The sequence below is a fragment of the Danio rerio genome, chromosome 10 (genome assembly GCF_052040795.2).
Source record: "Danio rerio strain M-AB ecotype USA chromosome 10, GRCz13ab, whole genome shotgun sequence".
In the NCBI taxonomy this organism is placed as follows: domain Eukaryota; kingdom Metazoa; phylum Chordata; class Actinopteri; order Cypriniformes; family Danionidae; genus Danio; species Danio rerio.
The window spans coordinates 7,425,448-7,446,979 of NC_141030.1; the positions used below are offsets into that span (position 1 = coordinate 7,425,448).

The following is a 21,532-nucleotide window of genomic DNA, read 5'->3' on the forward strand; positions in this document are numbered from 1 at the left end:
CTCACAGAAACGCCAACTGACCCAGCCTTGGCTCGAACCAGTGACCTTCTTGTTGTGTGGCAAACATGCTACCCGCTGCCTCACCGTGCAGCCACTTTTCAGATATTATTATTCACTGAAATTATTATAATAAAGTTTTATCCTGTAACATAGTACAAGAATAGTTTTTAATTGAGCAAAACTTTTTTCTTCATTATTTAAAAGAATAGTTCTTTTAAATAATGAAAAAAAAAACATTATTTACTCACTCAAGCCATTCTCAGAGTATTTTTAATGATTTATTAAAAAAAAAAACAGAAAACAGAGTAGTGAGTAGTGTCAGAGTCAGAGTAGTGATTTTTATTTTGAACGGAATTTTCTTCTGGCTCATCCATGCTGTATAATGGCAAACTATCCATTTGAGGACAGATATATCACGCTCTGAATCAGTAGCTTGATAAGAGCATCTCAGAATGACTATGAAAACAGACTCCAGTAATCTTCAAAGCATCAGTGTCAGTGCTGTGAAGAGCTGTGCGGAACAGTATGTCACAAATCTCATGCAGTATTAAACAGCTTTGATATCTATCAAATATCTAATTTCTCAGCCTGCTCTAGTTACATATTGAAATTTGCTAGCTTACCAATGTATAACAGCTATATATAGCTGTGTTTATTATCATCGCCTTCTTTGTAGTTGTGACACGGTGGATCATTGCGACACAACTGGTGTTCAGAGGACACTTCATGCCTGTCATAGTGTTCAATCACTCTGTGTTCATGAGAAGGACAGCGTCGCTGAATATCTTCATGTATTTGTTAGAGGATCAGCTTAACTCTAAGACTCCTTTGGGGACTGAAAGTTATTGATAGTCTTAATAACTATTGTTGAGCTTGGTTTGTGTATTATTGGTTTATTGTTATCTGTTATTATTGTGGTATATTATTATTCTGGGTTGTTTTTATGTACAGTTGAAGTCAGAATTCCCAAATGATGTTTAACAGAGCAAGGGAATTTTAACAGTTTGTTTGATAATCTGTTTTCTTCTGGATAAAGATTTATTTGTTTTATTTCAGCTAGAATAAAAGCATTAAAAAAAGTTAAAAGCCATTTTAAGGTCAAAATTATTAGCCCCTTTAAGCTATATATTTTTTCGATAGTCTACAGAACAAACCATCCCTATACAGTCATCTAATTACCCTAACCTGCCTAGTTAACCTAATTAATCTAGTTAGACCTTTACATGCCACTTTAAGCTGTATAGAAGAGTCTTGAAAAATATCTAGTCAAATATTTTTTACTGTCATTATGCCAAAGATAAAATAAACCAGTTATTAGAAATTAGTTATTAAAATTATTATGTGTAGAATATGGCTGTCAACTAATTAAAAAAATTAACTAATTAATCACAACTTTTTTGTAATTTAATCATGATTAATCGCGAAAAGCCATATTTATTCCATAAATAAAAACACAGGCATGTAAGTGCCATTTGAATTTCAAAACAATCAATGGCAATAAAACACAAAAATTATTTTCATGTTGGATTTTAAGTGGACTACAAAAAAAATCCAAAATACAGGCATTGCAAATATGGAAAATTATAATAATAAACCAAGTATTGAATACAAACAATTGTACTCATTGTAAAGTTGTATTGCGAGTTGAAAACATTAATTATAAAGTAGAAACAATTTTGCTTAGTCCTCCTTAAAGGTGCAGTAGGTGATTGTCTTCAGAAGCATTTTTTGTTGTGCTGGTTGAAAGTCTCTTCACAGTCTAATAGTAATGATTATAGTAAATGATCTAAATGTATTTATATGTATTTTTATATTTTGGGTAAGGCATAAAACTAAAAAATGTTCATCCAATTAAATCGGACCGTCATCTCTCATAATTCCGATTAGCAGGTCAGACTGTCTGTCAGCAAATGCAGATTTGAACAACTGCGCAGCCGTTTGTACGCAGCTCCGCCGACCGCTGTGGGTGCTGCGCGTTCACAAAAGAGAACTCAAACCTGACTCAATATTGGAGTTACCTTTGCACGCTGGGAAAAGGATGAAACAGTGGCTGAAGGATTTCTCTTAGAAAGGTAATGTTTTGTTTTAAAACTATTTTAGCTTCATGCAACTGATGTGATGTTGTTACAAACGGGTTATATCTTCACAGAAGTGTTGTTCAGCCACTAAAATCTTCCGATAAAAGATTGATAAGACTATTTTCAGTTTCATAGGGACCTTTTACAGCATCTGTAGTGTAGATTTTTGTTTAACAACAAAACACAAGTAAGTAGCACTATTCCGCCTAGTCTCTCCCTATATTGTTTACCATGCAACTCTAATTATTCACTCTGAAATATCATGTCAGTTTGGCTTGCACCCCCGCGGAGAAGCACTAGTTGCTTTTAACACATGAGAGAGGGTTCTTTTGCTGTTCTAGGAGGCGTGGCTCTAGACGGCAGGGGAGGGACTGTGATTCAGAGATGTATGCTAAGCTGTTAGCATTGTGAAAGATCACTTACTGCAACTTTAACATTTAGATAGTTGCTAAGACAGTCCAGTCTATTGACATTATCGGGGGACAATGTAGCCAAGGGGTGCATCAAAGGCACGTACCAAAAACTTTAGACTTCTTGCTAGGACTTTGGTCAGACCAAACATTTAATTCTAAACAACTTTGAGGGATACAGTCACCGCAAAGACTATAGAATACACATAGACTGCCTTAAAGAGACCGTCAGCGATGTCAGGCGTTTGCGCTTGTTGCTTGGAAACACACACATACAGACACACACACAGACAACGCATGCTGTACAGCGCACCCGGTGAGCGACTCCCTTCAGATTCATCAAACGCACGATTGCGTTCATCAAATTTGCTTAAACTAGGCGTTCTAAAGTATGTTTGTATTTTGCAAGCAAGGATTCTGACACAGCAACGTGAAGCAGACGCTTTGCAAAAGTTGCGTGTAGGGTGAAACACGTCAAACTTAATGAAACATTTGAGGGCGCATGGAATCAATTTAAAGGCAGAGGAATGGGCTGTCTTTGACAGCTTGCGATATCATCTGCCACTTTCACAGAGTACATTTACATGGACACTAGTGGTGTCACAATTAATTGTTTCTTCGGTGCACCGCAATGCAGACGCGGACAATTTGGTATCGGTTCAGTAATAATCATAACCGGTTAATATGTACTGACGTCATTTATCTCATATGCGCTCTGTTGCGAGGGAGGTGAGCGCGGGTGTTTAAAACACTCCAGGCGCCAACTACTTAAAAACGCAGAAACTGTGCACAATTTCACTGCCTGTGTGTGTTTGTGTGTTCTGTACAGTCTTTCACTGGCACTTACAGCAGAAGCCCCTATTTCTCTGCGATTGAGTGAATGAAAGTAAACTCCGTTTCTCTCTCTGGCCCATTTCACCTGCTGGCGTGCACCTACTTTTCCTCTCGGCTGCTGGCGTGACTTCCTCCCCTCTCTTTCCCTTTTGGCTGTTACATCGATACTTCTGGATATATGTCTGCATTCCTGCGGCTGTACCTGTGCATTGTCATGGGGCCTGACCAGATTTCATGTGGCGCGGGAAGAAATTTCTGAATAAAGCGCGGGAGCGGTCGGTAACTCTTGTGTAATTTTAACAGGAGTGGGCGGTCTCACAATACCGCTCCGATATAGTGCTATTTGGTGCTGTCTATGTTTGTGTATGTGTGTGAATGAGAGACAGTGTGGTTCTGTGTGTGTGTGTGTGTGTGTGTGTTTATACAGACAGCTTGTCATAGCCGCCCCGCAAAATATAACACTGTGTATGGAAAGCATCGTCAATGCACCGTAATGCACCGAACTGAATCATTAGCATAATCGTAACCCGAACCATGAGACCAGTATAGGTTCACACCTCTTACCGACACAAATACTCAGATTTTCTAATTAATAATCTGATTAAGAGTCGACCATGTAAGCAGCGATTTTTGATTACCTTAAAGGACCACCCACCTTTTTTTTTTTTATCAAATTCCATTAAAACAGCACTCTTCCAGCAGACCTTACTTCATATTTTCATCTAATAATTATCACGGGGGCTTGAACAATATGTTGCTGAATGAAAGTGAACTGCTAAACTGCAGTTAAAGTCTAAAGATTAAAAATGAAACACCCAAAATTGTATGAAACTCTGGAGGAAATGCTGGATAGCCTGGTGATGCGATATTAACTTACATATACCTAAACCTTCCTTCTAAAAGTGCTTCTTGGTCTTATCCATATTTCTTTGCACGTTAAACACACATCGGCCACAACAGGAAATTAAAAAAACTGCAACTGCGTTGATTGCGAGTTTATTTTAACACATCAAATATTTCAAATGAATTAACTAACATTTTGAAAGCTCTAGTTTAGAAATGTGTCGAAAAAATCTTCTCTTCGTTGAACAGAAATTGGGAAAAAAAATAAACGCGGCTAATAATTCAGGAGGGCTAATGAATCTGACTTCAACTGTATGTATCTTGTTATTTTTTTCCAGTTGGCTTGAACCTTGTCCACTGTATTAATTCTACATAAGAGACACAACCTATCATGCTTATGACTTGATTAAACCTATCTTCATCCCAGTTTCTTTGCAATTCCTTGCATATTATGTTGATTTTTATGTAGTTGCTGTGACTTTTGACTGAACTTTTTCTGTTCTCAACAAACACTTTTACATTCATTGTTTTCCGGAACACGTTTCTTTGTTGCCTACAAGATATTGGTTTTCAAATCCACTATCTGTGCTAAAGCACCGCCAGTCCTGCCCTTTCGTGCAACTGGAACAGCTCTGGGCATGTAATCTAAAAACTCAATTATAACTGGGCAACCTATTTCATCACAGGGGGACGGAACACAAAAAATCCAAACTGGTCAGTTTGTGGTGTGAGTAGCATAATAGGAATCTAGTGTTTTGATTCAAGAGTGACATTGGATCGCCTTTAATGCCATTTAGTTACCTTCAGTGTGAAATGGCCTTAATGGAATAGCTTAAAATAAAATGATCCCATAATTTATGTCATCCTGGGAGTATATAGCTATGTTTCCATCCAAAAATGTGAATGAACTTTATGCATAAAACTGCAATATCGCATAAAATATGTGCAAATAAAGCACCGTTTCCATCCAATGAGTCAAAGAGAACAAAATATCCACCTCATACAGGATTTGAGGGGACTAGTCGTTCTCCAGCGAGCAGGCATGCAAGCTCAGCTTCAAACTTTGTTGTTTATAAGAAGAGACTTGAACCATGTCTAGAAATAGAGACTGTAGAGTCACTCTTTTTTTAATATCACTCTTTTGAGTACTTATGTCTATTGTTAGTAAGCATCCATGCACAACACTTCAACAACCACCCCAAACACTAGCAACTGCATAGCATCATGCATAAAATCTAGCTAGTGTCATGGGATTTTCACAGGCAAACAAAAAGCTAAAATCTAGTTTTAAGTTGACTACATGTTTGTCTACTCATCTTTAATTTTAACTTCTGCATATTGTTGCACACATTTATACAGTATTTATCAAAGAATTCATACATTTTGATCTGTCATTTACTGTAGTATTTGTTTGTCTAGTTCAGTTTGGGGCACTGTGCAATTAATTGAATTCCAATTTTAAGTTCGATTTTGGCCTCCAACAATTCTGAAAAAACATTAATCGAGATGAAACTATTATTGTGCCATGTCGAGCTTTCTTTTTTCCCCTTCCCTAAGCTCAGTTTTAAAGGGCACCTATGGTGAAAAATGTACTATTTAAGCTGTTTGGACAGACATATGTGTAGGTATAGTGTATATGCTGTTATATTGGGCTGATATAAACACACCCAGTCATTTTTTTTCAACTTAATATAAAAATGGTGGACCAATTGGAGCGGTTTTCAGACCGACCGCAACTTGATGTAGGAGTGCGGTCCCCCCGCCCACCGAATTGATTGACAGCTGCGTATTAACATGTCCAGGTAGTCCTGTGTATAATCATATCAACATAGGAGGACAGGCGCAAAGCAACCTGGATTAAATGATCAGTCCAGTTTGATAGGATCATCAATCATCATCAAATGTGATCGAGAAGAGTGAGCTTTACAAGTTTAAAATGTTTCAAAGCAGTGCATGTGTGTAATGAATTACAGTGATTTACCTCAGATTTACTTCATCAGCACAGCCGCGTGTCAGAACAATTATGATAGAAGACAGTGGATATTTACCTGTATCCTGTCACATTTGTGTGCAAAAACAGTGCACTGTCTGTGTTTCTGCTCTGTATGTGTGTGTATCTGTGTGTGTGCGCGTGAACTTTGTAACGAAATTGTGTGTGACTCATCGTTGCAACTTAACACAACAAATGCATCAAATACTCATTGGTAAAGTTCTTACTGTAGTATTTCTCACAAACGCTACGTGAGATCTGCTTCCTTTAAGTCTGCTTGTTATCTGACGCAGCCGAGGGAGGAGATTAAGGCACGCAGAAAGGCATGTAGAAACAGTGGGCGTGGAGGACTAGCCTTAAAGGTGCAGTACGAAAAAACTGCCACCCAGTGCAAAAATGTATAAAATAGAATCTTATAAAAGGAATAATAAAAGATCTGATGGGTGTTTTGAGCTGAAACTTTACAGACACATTCTGGAGACTCATAATAAATCTGAAAAAGGGGTAACCTAGGTGCACTTTAAATGAAAATCAGTAAAATCACATAACAAGATTTTTTGCATGGTTCAAATTGCAGGGACTTTTGCAAAAAACAACAGTGGCACCAACCACTGAGCTTCACGACATCACCCAACATAAGCTCTCTTGCATTGCTTTTCTCAACAGCATTTAAGCGCTCCTGCTCACGACACAATCTCCCGCAGCTGCTCCCCAATCAAGTGCTGCAAGAGAGAGAGAGGGAGGGAGGGAGTGAGAGACATTGCACACACTTCAAACACACCACTCATTCTGTTTCAACATCCATGCACATAAAAACTTACATACAGACAAATAAATCAATGACATTACATCCATGCAGGGATGAAATAATATTATTAGTCTATTGAATTGCTTTTCTTTTCTGCACTGAAAACCCTAATGTTGTCTTTACTTAAACAATTAAGTTGGCTGAACATAACTTAAAATTTAGCATTTTGGTCCTATCACTTAAAAATGAGTTAGTTTAACTTATGTACCACTTGAAAAAGGTAAGTTATTTTCAGAAATGTAGACTTGACTGTAAAGTTCTAATATGTGCAATCTTTTAAGTACAAGGTCTTTTTTTAAATTGGAAAACAAATGGCTTCAGGTATAAATATTCATCATAATGTGAATAAATGGCTACTTAGTGTTGCTTAAAATAAAAAAAAGTAATCTACTTAAGTATGAAGTTTAGTGAACTGAACAATTTAAGTATAGTCTACAAAACTGGCAAGTTAAATAAACTTAAATATGCAAGTTTTGGGAGACTCCATTACTCGGTTAAATTGAGGAAACTTAATTTAGTTCAGTCAACTTATTAGGATTTTCAGTGTGTAATTTGAAAGACTTTTTGTTAATCAATTATTTTTTTGTTCGTCCCATTCTTTGGTATTGAGAATTGTGAGATTTTGTGAACTTTGACATTTTTAGGTGTAATAGAAAATTATATAAGCACAAAAATATTAAAAATCAAAATATCAAAAACATTAAATATTTTTTTTAAATCTTCATTGCAATTTTGAGCAATAATTATCATGATTCAGATTTATATATTTTTTGCTTTTGTATTGAGAATTGTGAAATTTCGTGAACTTTGAAATTTAAGTGTAATAGTAATAAAATAGAATGTAATAGAAATTTAAGTGTAATATCAAATTATATAAGGAATTATACAGCTTAAGTCAGATTTATTAATATCCCTGAATTATTAGCCCCCCACCCCCCCCCAATTTCTGTTTAACAGAGAGAAGATTTTTTGTAACACATTTCTAAACACAATAGTTTTAATAACTAATTTCTTATAACCTTGCCGTGATGACACTAAATAATATTTTACTATATATTTTCCAAGACACTTCTATACAACTTAAAGTGACATTTAAAGGCTTAACTTAATTGGGTTAACTAGGCAGGTTTGGGTAATTAGGCATGTTATTGTATAACGATGGTTTGTTCTGTAGACTAACATAAAATATATACCTTAAAGGGGCTAATAATATTGACCTTTAAATGGTTTTTAAAAATTAAAAACTGCTTTTATTCTAGTCAAAATAAAACAAATAAGACTTTCTCCGGAAGAAAAAATATTATCAGACATACTGTGAAATTTTCCTTGCTTTGTTAAACATAAATTTGGTAATATTTAAAATTAAAAATAGAAATTTGAAAAAGGATTTAACAATTCTGATTTTAACTGTATATTTTTAACTTATATAAGCTAATATATACAGTGGGGGGAAAAGAATCCAACACTTGAAAAATATTCTAAAGCACTTGTTGACATGAAGTTGAACCAGATTTTGGTAAAAGCCCAAAAATACAAGCATAAAAATATATCAAAACAAAAAAAAAATCTGAAAAAAAGTGTGTGTAACAACAATGGAATGACACAAGGAGAAAGTACTGAACTACTGATATGTGTTTAATACTTTATATAAAAGCTTTTTTGGTGATGGCAGCCTCTCGTGTGGAGAATGAAGTCATGCAGGTGTATTTTTTACAGACTTCAACAGAGTTTAAAAAATCTTGACGGTTCTGTGGGTCTCATCTATCAAATGTGATCTTTATTTTGGATTTTCTTTTGAATTCAAGTCAGGCCATTCTACAGTCTGATTCTCTTTCTCTGAAACCATTGAGAGTTTATTTAGCTGTGTTTTGGATCATTTTAGATTTCATCTGCCTTTCTGCATCTTCCTTTCTTCATGTGTTCAATATTTTTTTCATTTGTGTCTTATTTTATTACACAGAACTTAATTTGTAAACTAATTATTATTGTTTTCTTTGCATATATATATTTCTTTAGTAGTTACCAACATCTATCTAGTCAAACATTTTAGCCCTCCTTTGTATTTTTTTTTTATAGTTCCCAAACAATGTTTAACAGAGCAAGGAAATTTTCACAGTATGTCTGATAATATTTTTTCTTCTGGAGAAAGTTTTATTTGTTTTATTCAAGCTAGAATAAAAGCAGTTTTTAATTTTCTAAAAACCATTTTAAAGTCAAAATTGTTAGTCCCTTTCAGCTATTTTTTTAGTCTACAGCAGTGTTTCTCAAAGAGGGGTCGTGGGACAATAAAGGGGGGTTCCCTGGTGATTTCCAAAAAATCGATTTATTTTTATTAAACCACAAGATTTACCATATTTTATTCATAACCTACTGAAGAGAAAAAATATATACTATATAGTTACTATAATAGCTTATATTTCCCTGTTCCTGGAGATCTACCCTCCTACAGAGTTTAGCTCCAACCCTGATCAAATACACCTGAATCAATTAATAAGGACCTGAACAGCACTTGATAACTACAGGCAGGGTTGCAACTGAAATCTGCAGGAAAGTAGATCTCCAGGAACAGGGTTGAGCACCCCTGTTCTATTGGATTGCGACCCCTGGGGTACATTATATTAAATACACAGCAATAGCATCAGTTGCAGCGGATTGATTTTATAACACCAGGTTGAACTTTCTGGTCCATTTACAGCACTGTATCCATTAAAAAACAGAAACGAAGAATAGACTTGGGTTTATTTGTGTGTGTGCACCATTGTATGCAAGGTTTCTGTATTTATAACCACCTCAGAGGATATTGGGGGTCGCGAGTCACTGGCATTGTCATTTTGGGGGTCAGGGGCTGAAAAGTTTGGGAACCCCTGGTCTACAGAGTAAACCATCGTTATACAATAACTTGCCTAATTACCCTTACCTGCCTAGTCCACCTAATTAACATAGTTAAGCCTTTAAATGTCACTTTAAGCTGTGTAGAAGTGTCTTGAAAAATATCTAGTCAAATATTATTTACTGTCATCATGGCAAAGATAAAATAAATCCGTTATTAGAAATTAGTTGAGAACTGTTATCTTTAGAAATGTGTTGAAAAAATCTGTCTGTAAAAAAGAAATTCAGTTTTTTATAATCAAGCAGCACCAATTGAAGATACACTGTGGTAAGATGAACTGTTGAACTGTTGTCAGTGATTTATGGGAGTAATGTCCTAGTATACCAAAAACCCTTGAGAACTTTGCGATCTTTAAATTTGTTGGAAGTCTGGGCTTTAAAAAGGAGACACGGGTTACTGCTCGCCTCCGTGAAATCAGACACCAATCACTACCGCCACACACTTATGACGCTTCTATTCTTATCAGAACTATTTTCGCTGGACTCAACACAGTTAATGCTGAAGGTGTTTGCCAAGCTCAGGGTAAGACACAGCGACCTGAGATGAATTCAGTCGAAATATAAACCTCCTTCATTTTCACCAAATCGATTGCATTTCCATTTTAACCTAACAAATGTTTTGCCTTTAAAGTGTGCTGCTTGTGTCTTCGCCATAAGAGTCACCTGGGTTAATGAATTGTCCTTATTGCACTACTTAATTATCAATTTGAATTGTCTCTCTTGTTCAATAATTAGTACACATTCCTTTGGTGAGATTGATAACAGATCCAAGTGATTTAGAGTGTTCTCTTTCTGGTTCAGAGCTAAGAATGCACACACACATGCTTACACACACACAAGCATCAAGTGATTCATTTGTTAGAGATAGTTTGTCTTCATTGCTTCATGCTTCAAGAATGATTATCTGATATCAGGTTTATAAACGCAGGCGATGTGACGCAGTTCATCGGTCTGAAAATAAAGTGTTAAATCAAAGGTCAAAAGATTAATAACTGTATAATAGATGGAAAATCGCAGTGGCTATCTTTAGGCAACTGCTACTTTACACAAACAGAGGAGAAAGCCTTTCAGCCTCTTCTTCTTCACAGAACACAATGCAGCCATGCTTTTAATCTCATTTCAGAGGCATGCTATTATATTTATAGAAAATACTGTGGCATCACTCTCCACAAAAAAGGCAGATTTTATTATGATGTCCAAATCTAATAATAAACTTAATAGACATGCACCGATTGCTTTTTCCTGACTCATTTTATTTTCTGTTTATTTTGGTAAGTGTGACCTGCCGCTACAGAACATAGTCACTTTTATTCTGTAATCTAAATAGGATGCTGACAAGGGAGGTGCGGATATAATTGCAGGTTTATTGAGAATGGTCAGGTAAGCAACGGTCACATTCAGAAGAAAACAGATGTATGCAGGCTAGGGATAGGCCGATATGCGATGCCATCGTCCATCGCTGATGGCCTATATACAACACGATGCTGAGTCGGCATCGCCGATCCTCCGCCCCGCTGCCGTCGCATTCCCGCTCGCAAAAAATACACACTCAGGCTTACATCTTAGTGTTAAAATGGCATTTTAAAACGAAAAGGATCCACATCCACATCGTGTTTTATCTTGCATTTCTGAACAGCCCTACGTCCACTGAAAACGCATAACACGTGACCACACAGACACAAGTGGTGCTCACTGCAGAGCCACACACACACACAGCCACACACTGTCATGGGCTCCTCTGAGCTCCAGAGATAGGGAGCAGTGCACGTCAGACAGTTTATCAGGTATGTACTGCTGGATTGCGTCTCACTATAGGTGTTAAATGTGATATTCAGACATCCCCCCCATTCCCCCGGCTTTTCACATGACGACAATGCCATTGTCCGTCGCACATGACATCGCCCAACCCTAATGCAGGCAAATCCAGAGTCGTAGTTAAATACACAGGGGAGTGGCAGGCAGCAGACAGGGATAAACAATAAAACAAAGTGAGGGTCTAAGCGGGCTAGACAAAGCAGGGGAAATGTGTCGTAATGTTCAGAAACAGTATCACAAGATTTAGCAATGACGTGTTCATGTGTGCTGTGTATATAGCCTTTGTGTGCAATCAGGGGAATCTGGAACAGGTGTGTGTGAGCGGTGCATGACTGGAGTCTGTTGCGATCTGCATGTTACCTGCAGCTGTTTGATCGCTGGTGATCATAACATACACATTTTTTTATGAGACATATGTATTATATAGATAAATGTACAAAACTGCTACAACTGTTGGTTAAAATGACAGAGAGATGAAAGTGTGTTTTCTCTAGGTGGTTTGTCAAGCCCACTAACCTCAGAATTGCGGAAGGTTTTGAAGTTGTCGCGGTGTAGGAACTAAAAGGATAGTTCACCCAAAAATGACAATTTACTCACTATTTACTCGCCATCAAGTGGCTCCAAACCTTTATGAGTTTTTGTTGAACACAAAATAAAATATTTTGAAAATGGAAGTCAATGGTTATCAGTTTCCAGTTTAAAAACATCTTCTTTTTTATTTAACACAAGACACTCATTTCAAACAATTTGGAAAATTTGAAACAAGTAAAGGATGAGTAAATTTCCATTTTAGGGTGAACATGCCCCTTTCATTCTGCATTTCCACCAGGTTTCTCACTTTTGCATTGGGTTTATCCAGCAGGAGCGCTTTGCTTAATGTGCTGAACACTTTTCTGAGAAATCTAAATGTGACCTTTAACTGGTTGTTGAAGGTAACCCTGTCCAATGTTCCTGAAATATTGATATTCTTGTTAATGAGATGAATTGATGAAATAATCTTGACTCATTCATCGGTCCACAGGGAGAGCTCACATTACTTACTTCTTAATCTGTGTCAGATCCAGTCCAATGAATCACTCAATAACCCGCGTAATTAAAACTGTTTTTACCCAAAGATTTTTGAAAGTTTTTTTTTGTTTAAGGTTTCAGTTTCTGTTTTGGCAATTGTGAATTTGACAGATGATTCATTCAGAGCTACTGGACTACTTCAGAAAGAAGGAAATGTATGCTTTTATTCAGCAATTATGCATTAAATGTATGAAAAGTGAAATATATTTATAACAATACAAAATAATTCTGTTTCAAAAAGGCTATTAAATGTACTTTCATTTAAAAATAACAAGTTACAAATAACAGTTACGTTTTTCAATTATTAAGAGAATATCAAACAATGAATACAGGAAATGTAATTTAAATGTAATTTTAAATAATCAAATTAAACAAAGAAAACAGGGGTGTTCCCAAAACAAAGAAATAAATATAAAAAACGACCTAACTAAACCCCAACCCACTAAACTAACTAACCAAAAAAAGAACTACTTCAAAACATGTTTACACATGTGGCAACTCCTCCATAAACTAACTAACAAATAGAAATAGCTGCTCAAATTACTGGAGTTCTCGTAAAGTGCACACTTTTAGCCATTAGCAAAACAAGATCTCATATAATCCAATTCTCATAAAGATCGTTCAATAGATACAAATTGAGCTGCACAAGCGTATCTAATAAATCAATCACTTAATCGAGAGAAAACTAGAACACTGCAACAGCAACGAAACTAAGCAAAACACAAATTAACAGGCCGGCCGACACAAGTGAGGAGTCTGGCTGTGAGCACACGGCTTTTATACTGTACGGACCAGCTCCTGATTGGCTCAGCGATTGAGTCACGATGGTGATTGACAGCCCCTTCGACCAGTGGTTGCACAACTAAAACAGGACAGGATATACATCAGAAGAGAGAGAAGAGAACGCGAAACAGCAAACAAACAACAAAACACCACAAAACATACGTGAAACGTAACATCACAGTTTCTACAAAAATACTAATCAGCACAAATATTTTACTATTTATAATAGTAGGGTATCCGCAGGGTCTTAATGTCTTCCATTGACTTAAATAGTGTCTTGTACAGTAGGTCTTAAATCATTTTAAACCGGTCTTGATTTTCCTTTATGTAAAGCTACCCAATTGATTTAACACACATCCGATCATCAGCAAATACACCTGAATAAAACCTTTAGAACAGTTTATTGTACATACATTAGTCACACTTTATTTTGATGGTCCTTTGTTTAATTTAAGTTACACTGCTTCTACATGCCAACTAATTCTCATTAGATTATAAGTAAACTGTTAGGTTGGGTTAGGGTTAATGTAAGTTGACATGTACTTGCAAAGTTTCTTATAGTCAGTTTAATGTCTGTTTAGCAGCAGTATCAACAGATATTAAGCAGACAGTTTAGTAAGACTCAAATAGACCATCAAAATAAAGTGTTACCCATGCATTGAGTCTTTTTTATGTTGTTAATTATGTTTAATAGTTATGTTACCATAAAATATGTATATAACTAGGGTCTGCTTGTTTTGACATTATTATTTAAAAAATATAGCTAAGAAATAACTAATTAGAACTATAAGCAAATCATATTAGATAGGGCAAGTACGTTTAGCCCTGTATAAGTCTAAAATGTTAATCTTCATTGTCTGAAAAAGGTCTTTAATAGTCTTAAATTTGACTTGAAACCCGCAGAAAGCCTGTGAGTAATGGCTACTGAAATTGTATTTTTCTTTAACAAATTCTGATATGGTGAGCATCGAGTCAGGCGTACATGGCATTATTTCTGAGGTTGGAAGATTGTACACTCTCAGAAATAAAGGTATGCAAGCTGTCACTGGGCTGGTACCTTTTCAAAAGGTACATATTTCTACTTAAAGGGTCCATATTGGTACCTTAAAAGTGCATATTAAAAATGCTGCTAGTTCGGAAAAGAACTGACATTGTAATATTTTGTTTTGCTGCGATATATATATATATATATACACACATACACATACATATATTGGGATATTAATATAATTACACTAGATAATTTGAATAGCTCTATATGGAAAGGCTTCGTTAATTTTGATAGACCACAATGATCAAGTGTTTTTCTATGCCATGCATCTGCATAAAGTAAAACTAATTATAAACAAAAATAAACAATTGAACAGTGCTTTATGATTTCTAACAGTATTCAATTACAGAAATTAAAGAACAACATGGTCATCATTGTATAAATAATAAAAAAAAAAGATCTTATTTAATAATATCTTCATTATTTATCCTTTAATAACTCATATGATCCTGCGATGTGACTATTGCGGATACACATTGCGATATTGATGCTCAAACGATATATTGTTCAGCCCTAATTAAAACAGTGCTGTATATTTTGCTGTCTGTAATAGTAAATTGTTTTCTTTCTGTTCACTAGGAGTATTTTTTTATGTGAAAACCAAAATTGAATGAAGTCAGCCTCTGTAAGCAAGAGGAACCCAAGGATGGGCGTTTAGGCATTTCTCTGCAGCTTCTTAACTCTTAAAACAACCAGTAGATTACACATGGCTGAGATTAGGGCTGCATGATTCTGGCTAAAGTGAGAATCAAGATTCATTTTGATCAAGATCATGATTTTCTCTCGATTCTGCAGATGTAAAATAAAAGTTAATATGTTGACTTTCACAAAAGAGCACCAGTTTAAAGTGTTTTTAGTGTGTGCTGTGAAACGCATTCATCATCCATGGCATGTATATCGGTCGAAGCTGTTGGTGGTTTATTCTAAGCAGCAGTGCATTGACCTGTCTGTGTGTTTTTCTGCGCCGTATGCCACACAACACTGAGACGAGCTCAACTGCTGCGAGCGTTTCAACCTACACATGCATTTTCACACCATTTCATTGCTGAGGATATTTTTATAGACTGTACAGACACTCACACAGTCTCCTGGACATTTTTATTGTGTTTTGAGTATACGTTTAACAACAGCGGGGTGCTTCTGCTTCAACAGTGTCATTCTAAAAGCACCCAAAATGTAGTTTTGTATAGGCCAGACTGTCACAATTATCAATGTATGAAGTTATCATGCAATACATAGACATGATCTCAAAAATTTATGGTGATTCAATATATATTGGCCGTCATGTTTACATTAAAAATTAATGTCTGCAATATTTTAGCTGATTGAGCAGCCATCTCTATTATCCAACCCAGCCTCATTCTGAAAACATACCCCTGTATACATTTCTGTAGAGCACCAAATACGTCCCGGAAGGCTAGTTGTTTTGCAGTTTTTTTTTTTACGCGAGTCCACCAGAGATGGTAATGTATGCTTTTTCTCAAATTTCTCTTGAGCGTCAAGCGATTTCTGTCTTGTGTAAATCCACCAGAGGTCGCTGTCGACTGACTGACTGACGATTAACTGACCTACCCTCCTTTTTAGAACCCAACTGATAGTGTTTTCAAAAGCACCGATTGACCAGCGTCCTATCCACTTCCCTAAATCCAGCCAACTGTGTTTTCTAAAACAATCCAGAATAAAAAAAATTCCCTTGCGGCAGCCGCGTACCTCTGTATACATTTCTGTAGAGCACCAAATACGTGAGGCACGTTTTTTTTTTTTGCAGTTTTTGTTTACGCGAGTCCACTAGAGATGCATGCTGTTTCTCATATTTCTCTTGAGCGTCATTTCTGTCTCGCGTAAATCCACCAGAGGCCGCTGTCGACTGACTGACTGACCGATCAACTGACCTACCCTCCTCTTTTCTTGAACCCAACCGATAGTGTTTTCAAAAGCACCGATTGACCAGCGTCCTATCCACTTCCCTAAATCCAGCCAACTGTGTTTTCTAAAACAATCCAGAAAAAGAAAATCCCTTCTGGCAGCCTTTTTTAAAAAAAAGTGTACCTCTGTATACATTACTGTAGAGCAGCAAATACGTCCCGGGAGGCATGTTTTTTTTTTGCAGTTTTTGTTTACGTGAGTCCACCAGAGATGCATGCTTTTTCTCAAATTTCTCTTGAGCGTCATTTCTGTCTTGCGTAAATCCACCAGAGGCTGCTGTCGACTGACTAACTGACTGACTGACTGACCGATCAACTGACCCACCCTCCTCTTTTCTTGAACCCAACCGATCATGTTTTCAAAAGCACCGATTGATCAGCGTCCTATCCACTTCCCTAAATCCAGCCCACTGTGTTATCGAAAACAATCCAGAAAAAGAAAAGCCCTTGCGGCAGCCTTTTTTTAAAAAAGTGTACCTCTGTATACATTTCTGTAGAGCAGCAAATACGTCCCGGGAGACATGTTTTTTTTTTGTTGCAGTTTTTGTGTACGCAAGTCCACCAGCGATCGTTGTTTATGCTTTTTCTCAAATTTCTCTTGAGTGTCATTTCTGTCTTGCGTAAATCCACCAGAGGCTGCTGTCGACTGACTGACTGACTGACCGATCAACTGACCCACCCTCCTCTTTCCTTGAACCCAAACGATCGTGTTTTCAAAAGCATTGATTGACCAGCGTCCTATCCACTTTCCTAAATCCAGCCAACTGTGTTTTCTAAAACAATCCAGAAAAAGAAAAGCCCTTGCGGCTTTTTTTTTTTTTAAAGCAGAGGAGCTGTGATCATGTTTCAGTTCACGTCAAACATCAAATAAAAAAAGTAGTTTTTTTTTTAACTCTTCACATGACTTATAAAATTACAATAATATAACTTAGCGCTATTATTTTTATGACAATATATTGCATAGGCGAAATAATTCATCGTGACAGGCTTAATTTTGAATCTTTTCAGTTCATCAATGGTCAATTAGAACCAAAGATCTGAGTTTCATGTGTGTTTGCCCATTAACCTGTGGGTCACACTGAGCTGTACCGCTTTAATGAGGGTATAAAATGGGTCAGTTTTATGGTCAGCAGGTAAATAAACAGACCCTGTAAAGATTTCATTCAATCAGAGTACATTTACACATTACATCTGTAAAGTGCTTAAAATCAGTAAGTCATCAAAGTGTCCACAGAATGATGGTTGCGAGCATTCACCGTGTCATGAGAAGTTGCCTGTGTGCAGTCATTTTTCTGTCCTCACCAAGCCAAATAATGTGTCAAGTAACAAAATAAAAAAGCTTTTACAAATATCTACATTTTGCATCAGTGATATTTCTGTGCTCTACCCAACAAAATGAAAATGAGTCATGTGAGTCGTTAACCAATACATCACCGGTTTTAATTAAAATAGGAAGACTTATGGTCCAGCATGTTTTAAGTATCTGACTGTAATTTTGACAGCTCTGCAAATGGCAGTATGCCCAGTCAATTTTGAGATCTGTTTAAGTAAATTGTATAAAAATAATTATGTTGTTTTTTTTATTTCATAGTTATCTTAGCTAATAAAAACAAATTTTATTGATGGTTACTTGTTTAAGTTTTTATTTACGATTTTATCTGGGAGAAATTATGCAGAATCTAAAGGTTTTGTGTTCATTTTCCATTTTATTCTCCGTTTTTAACATCAATTTATTTTTACACTTCTTACATAGTTTTTATTACAGTATGTAAAACGTATGTATATATTACACAGAGCTCAGCATAAACGAGTAGATTCCTCACAAAGTATTAAAAGTTGAAATCAAATATGAGAAAATTAAGGCCCTTAAAGGGCATAAAAAAGTCTTAATCCTGTTTTTACGAGGACTTCGATTTTGTTGTAGCATTGTCCAAAGTGTTTGACTCTAAAAAAGCATAAATATAATTATTTTTCTTGATTGGTTTGGGCCGGTTGTGTCCGGCCAAGCTCTTCTGTTCGGGTGATGTCACACGATTTGTGACAAATGCGGGGAGGTGATGTGACGCTCTCAACATGTAGCAAAACCATAGAGCAGCACTATCCAATTGGCGCTCCGTAAGGCAAATTGTTCCGGCCCTCCAAATAGGGTGACCAAGACATCAAAAATAAATTTTGTTCAGTCAAAAAACGGCCGCTACAGTTATGAAGTGATGTGTGCCTGTTCAATACAGCATGAGCTGCAGTCGAAGACTGCGCAGAGCGTGTGTCACCTGACATTAAGCGAGCCGAATACATTTGGATACTTAAGCTTAAAGGCTTCTCATCTCAACTTTCTGTTGCACTGAACAAAACTGCTGGAACTAAACAAAGTTATTCGACCTGTGCGCTAGTTTAAAGTTTCGAGCTTATAGCTACACCAAGGCTAATACGCATGCACACTGGATTACTATAGCAGCGGGGTGTTCACATTTCACATCTTTTCCATGCGCAAGTTCATTGTTTTTAATATTAGAATATATGCCTATATGCGTGCGCAAGCGATGCACTCGCGCCTTCTAGATGCACCAAGTAGAAAACTTCTCACCACGTTGCGGTGAGAGTTGTGCGTGGCTTTCAGTGCAATGTAAACAAAAGATATGTTAGACCAATTATTACAAATTATTAAAATGATTATGTATGTATGAACACAGATGATTATAATTGTTCCTTTAAATACTTACCTAATATTAAATATTTACTTAACTTCACATTAGACATGATAACCGTAAATCCATGATTATTCTTAAGACTATAATCATACAACTAAAATCTGTAATTGTTGCATTCATAATTATGCAGTTTAAAGCATAACATATGAATGTGTCTGAATGTAGAAGAAGCCTACTTCAGCAGCGCACTGCTTTCGTTGTGCTTGGAAATACAACATTTGAATATGTTTGTAAAAAAAACACATTTAAAAAAAAGAAAAAGAAAGCCACATTGTACAATGCAGTGGTGTTATGTAGTTTTAAAATACAATACATTAAGATTTTAATGTAGAAAAATACAACGTGAGTGTCTTAAGGAGCAAAAATAAAACATATGGGCTCTTAAATGCTGTTGTGTCATCATTCATATTGCAAATCATATATCTCCGGCTCCTCATTTGGGATGCTTTTCATGAACTGGCCCCCATGACAAACTAATTGAATAGCCCTGCCATTGAGTGAAACAAACTGCAAAATGGCATAATGCAAGTTTGCATACTCCTGGTTGGAGAAAGACGAGTTGAAACAGTCTGAAGCTTGTCAGTGAAAACAACCACGTAATTTATTCTTTCAAGGTTTGTTTCTTTCGAACTCATCAAAGTCCTGGTGCATGGTTGTACTCCATTCATTTATTTATACAACTGTTTATTAGCAACTGTTTATTAGGTTAAAGGTTTGATACTGATTAGAACTTGAAGTGGCGACAAGGTCTTAAAATATTCTGAGAAGGTCTTAAAAAAGTCTTAAAAAGGTATTGAAATTTTCTTTAGGATTTCTACATATACATTGATAATGTATCGGTACCAAACCCAAAATTGCAAATTATCTAACAAAAAAAACTTCAAATTGCTGTCCAAAAATTAGTACACCCAAATTAATCTGTTGGGGAAAATATTAAATGAAATTTTAATAAACAAAAACAATCAAGGAAAAAAAAGTTATCAAAATCATAAAAGTTTTGTAGTTTGTAATTTATTTATTTATTTATTTATTTTTGCAATAACTTTGAATTTAACTCTATTATCCTTCTATTCCTAATGTTTGGTGACCAAACTTTAATTTAATTGATATAACTGTTTAATAAAACTGTTTTGTTTAAATACTTCAACAAAAATTGTCTGTACAGAGAGAGAAATGGATAAAGAATATTCATTTTTTTTTAAATGGGACGTACTAGGGCTGTGCAATTAATCGAAAATCCGATTTCGATTTTGATTATGGCTTCTAACGATTATGAAAAACCATTAATCGAGATAAATGATTATTCCATTATTTACCGCCCCCTGTCCAGTTGTCCTCACTTGTTGCTCTTAAAAGCGCGAAAGACCGCATGCTTTTGTGTGTGCGGTGCGCAGACAGTCAGAAGCATGCGGTCTGCACTTGGTCTCATTCGCACATGTGATGAGCAGAGAGCACACACATCTAAAGTCATTAACGTGAGCGTTTTAATGTTCAAATAGGTGTCAAAACGCGGTGTTTAGTGATTATTCATATTAACCCTCATTTTGTAATAAACAAACAAGTTGAGGAGGATCAAAAGACACGTGAAAGCGAAACCATTAAAGCAGGGGTCACCAATCTCGGTCCTGGAGGGCCGGTGTCCCTGTAGGGCCGGTGTCCCTGTAGGGTTTAGCTCCAACTTGCCTCAACACATCTGCCTGGATGATTCAAGTATACCTAGTAAGACCTTGATTAGCTTGTTCAGGTGTGTTTGATTAGGGTTGGAGCTAAAATCTGCAGGACACCGGCCCTCCAGGAACAAGTTTGGTGACCACTGCATTAAAGTGACAGAGCACAGCTGCCGCCTGTTTTATCATGATTAATAAAACAACGAGAAAATCCCTCTTTGCTCTTGACTGAAGACTTTTTTGGCTAAAGCGTTTTTCTTACAGTGAAGATGCTAAAAGCACAGTTTGTTTCATATTTTTATTCTATTGTATTTATTTCTTTTTCCTTTGCAGGGAGGAAAATAATATATGCAGTTGAAGTCAGAATTATTAGCCCTCCTGAATATTAGCAACCATTTTCCCCCTAATTTCTGTTTAATGGAAAGAAGATTTCTGAACATAATAGTTTTAATCATTCATTTCCAATAACCGATTAATTTGCTATTATGATAGCTCATAATATTTTAGTAGATATTTTTTTAAATACAAACATTCAAATTCAAAGTGTGATTCAAAAGCTTAATTAAGGTAATTAGGCAAGTCATTATATAACAGTAGTTTCTTCTGCAGACAATCAAAAATATATATTGCCTAAAGGGGCTAATAATATCGACCTTAAAAGAG

At 36.1% G+C, this 21,532-nt stretch overlaps 2 protein-coding genes across 8 annotated transcripts in view; both read left to right on the top strand.

Annotated features, from left to right (window-relative positions):
• Positions 1–21,532, top strand: part of tln1 (talin 1) — a 1,269,505-nt gene that overhangs the window by 1,059,297 nt on the left and 188,676 nt on the right. The gene's annotated exons all lie outside the window — the stretch shown is intronic.
• The window catches only part of psd3l (pleckstrin and Sec7 domain containing 3, like), a 246,352-nt gene that overhangs the window by 150,255 nt on the left and 74,565 nt on the right, over positions 1–21,532 (top strand). For 2 of the 7 annotated variants that reach the window (XR_015500752.1, XR_015500754.1), the window contains exon 11: positions 9,778–11,445. The exons of the other annotated variants lie outside the window; for them this stretch is intronic. The gene's annotated coding sequence lies outside the window, so the exon portion shown is untranslated. Of the gene's footprint in view, positions 1–9,777; positions 11,446–21,532 lie in introns of those variants that run through there. 7 annotated transcript variants of the gene reach the window in all.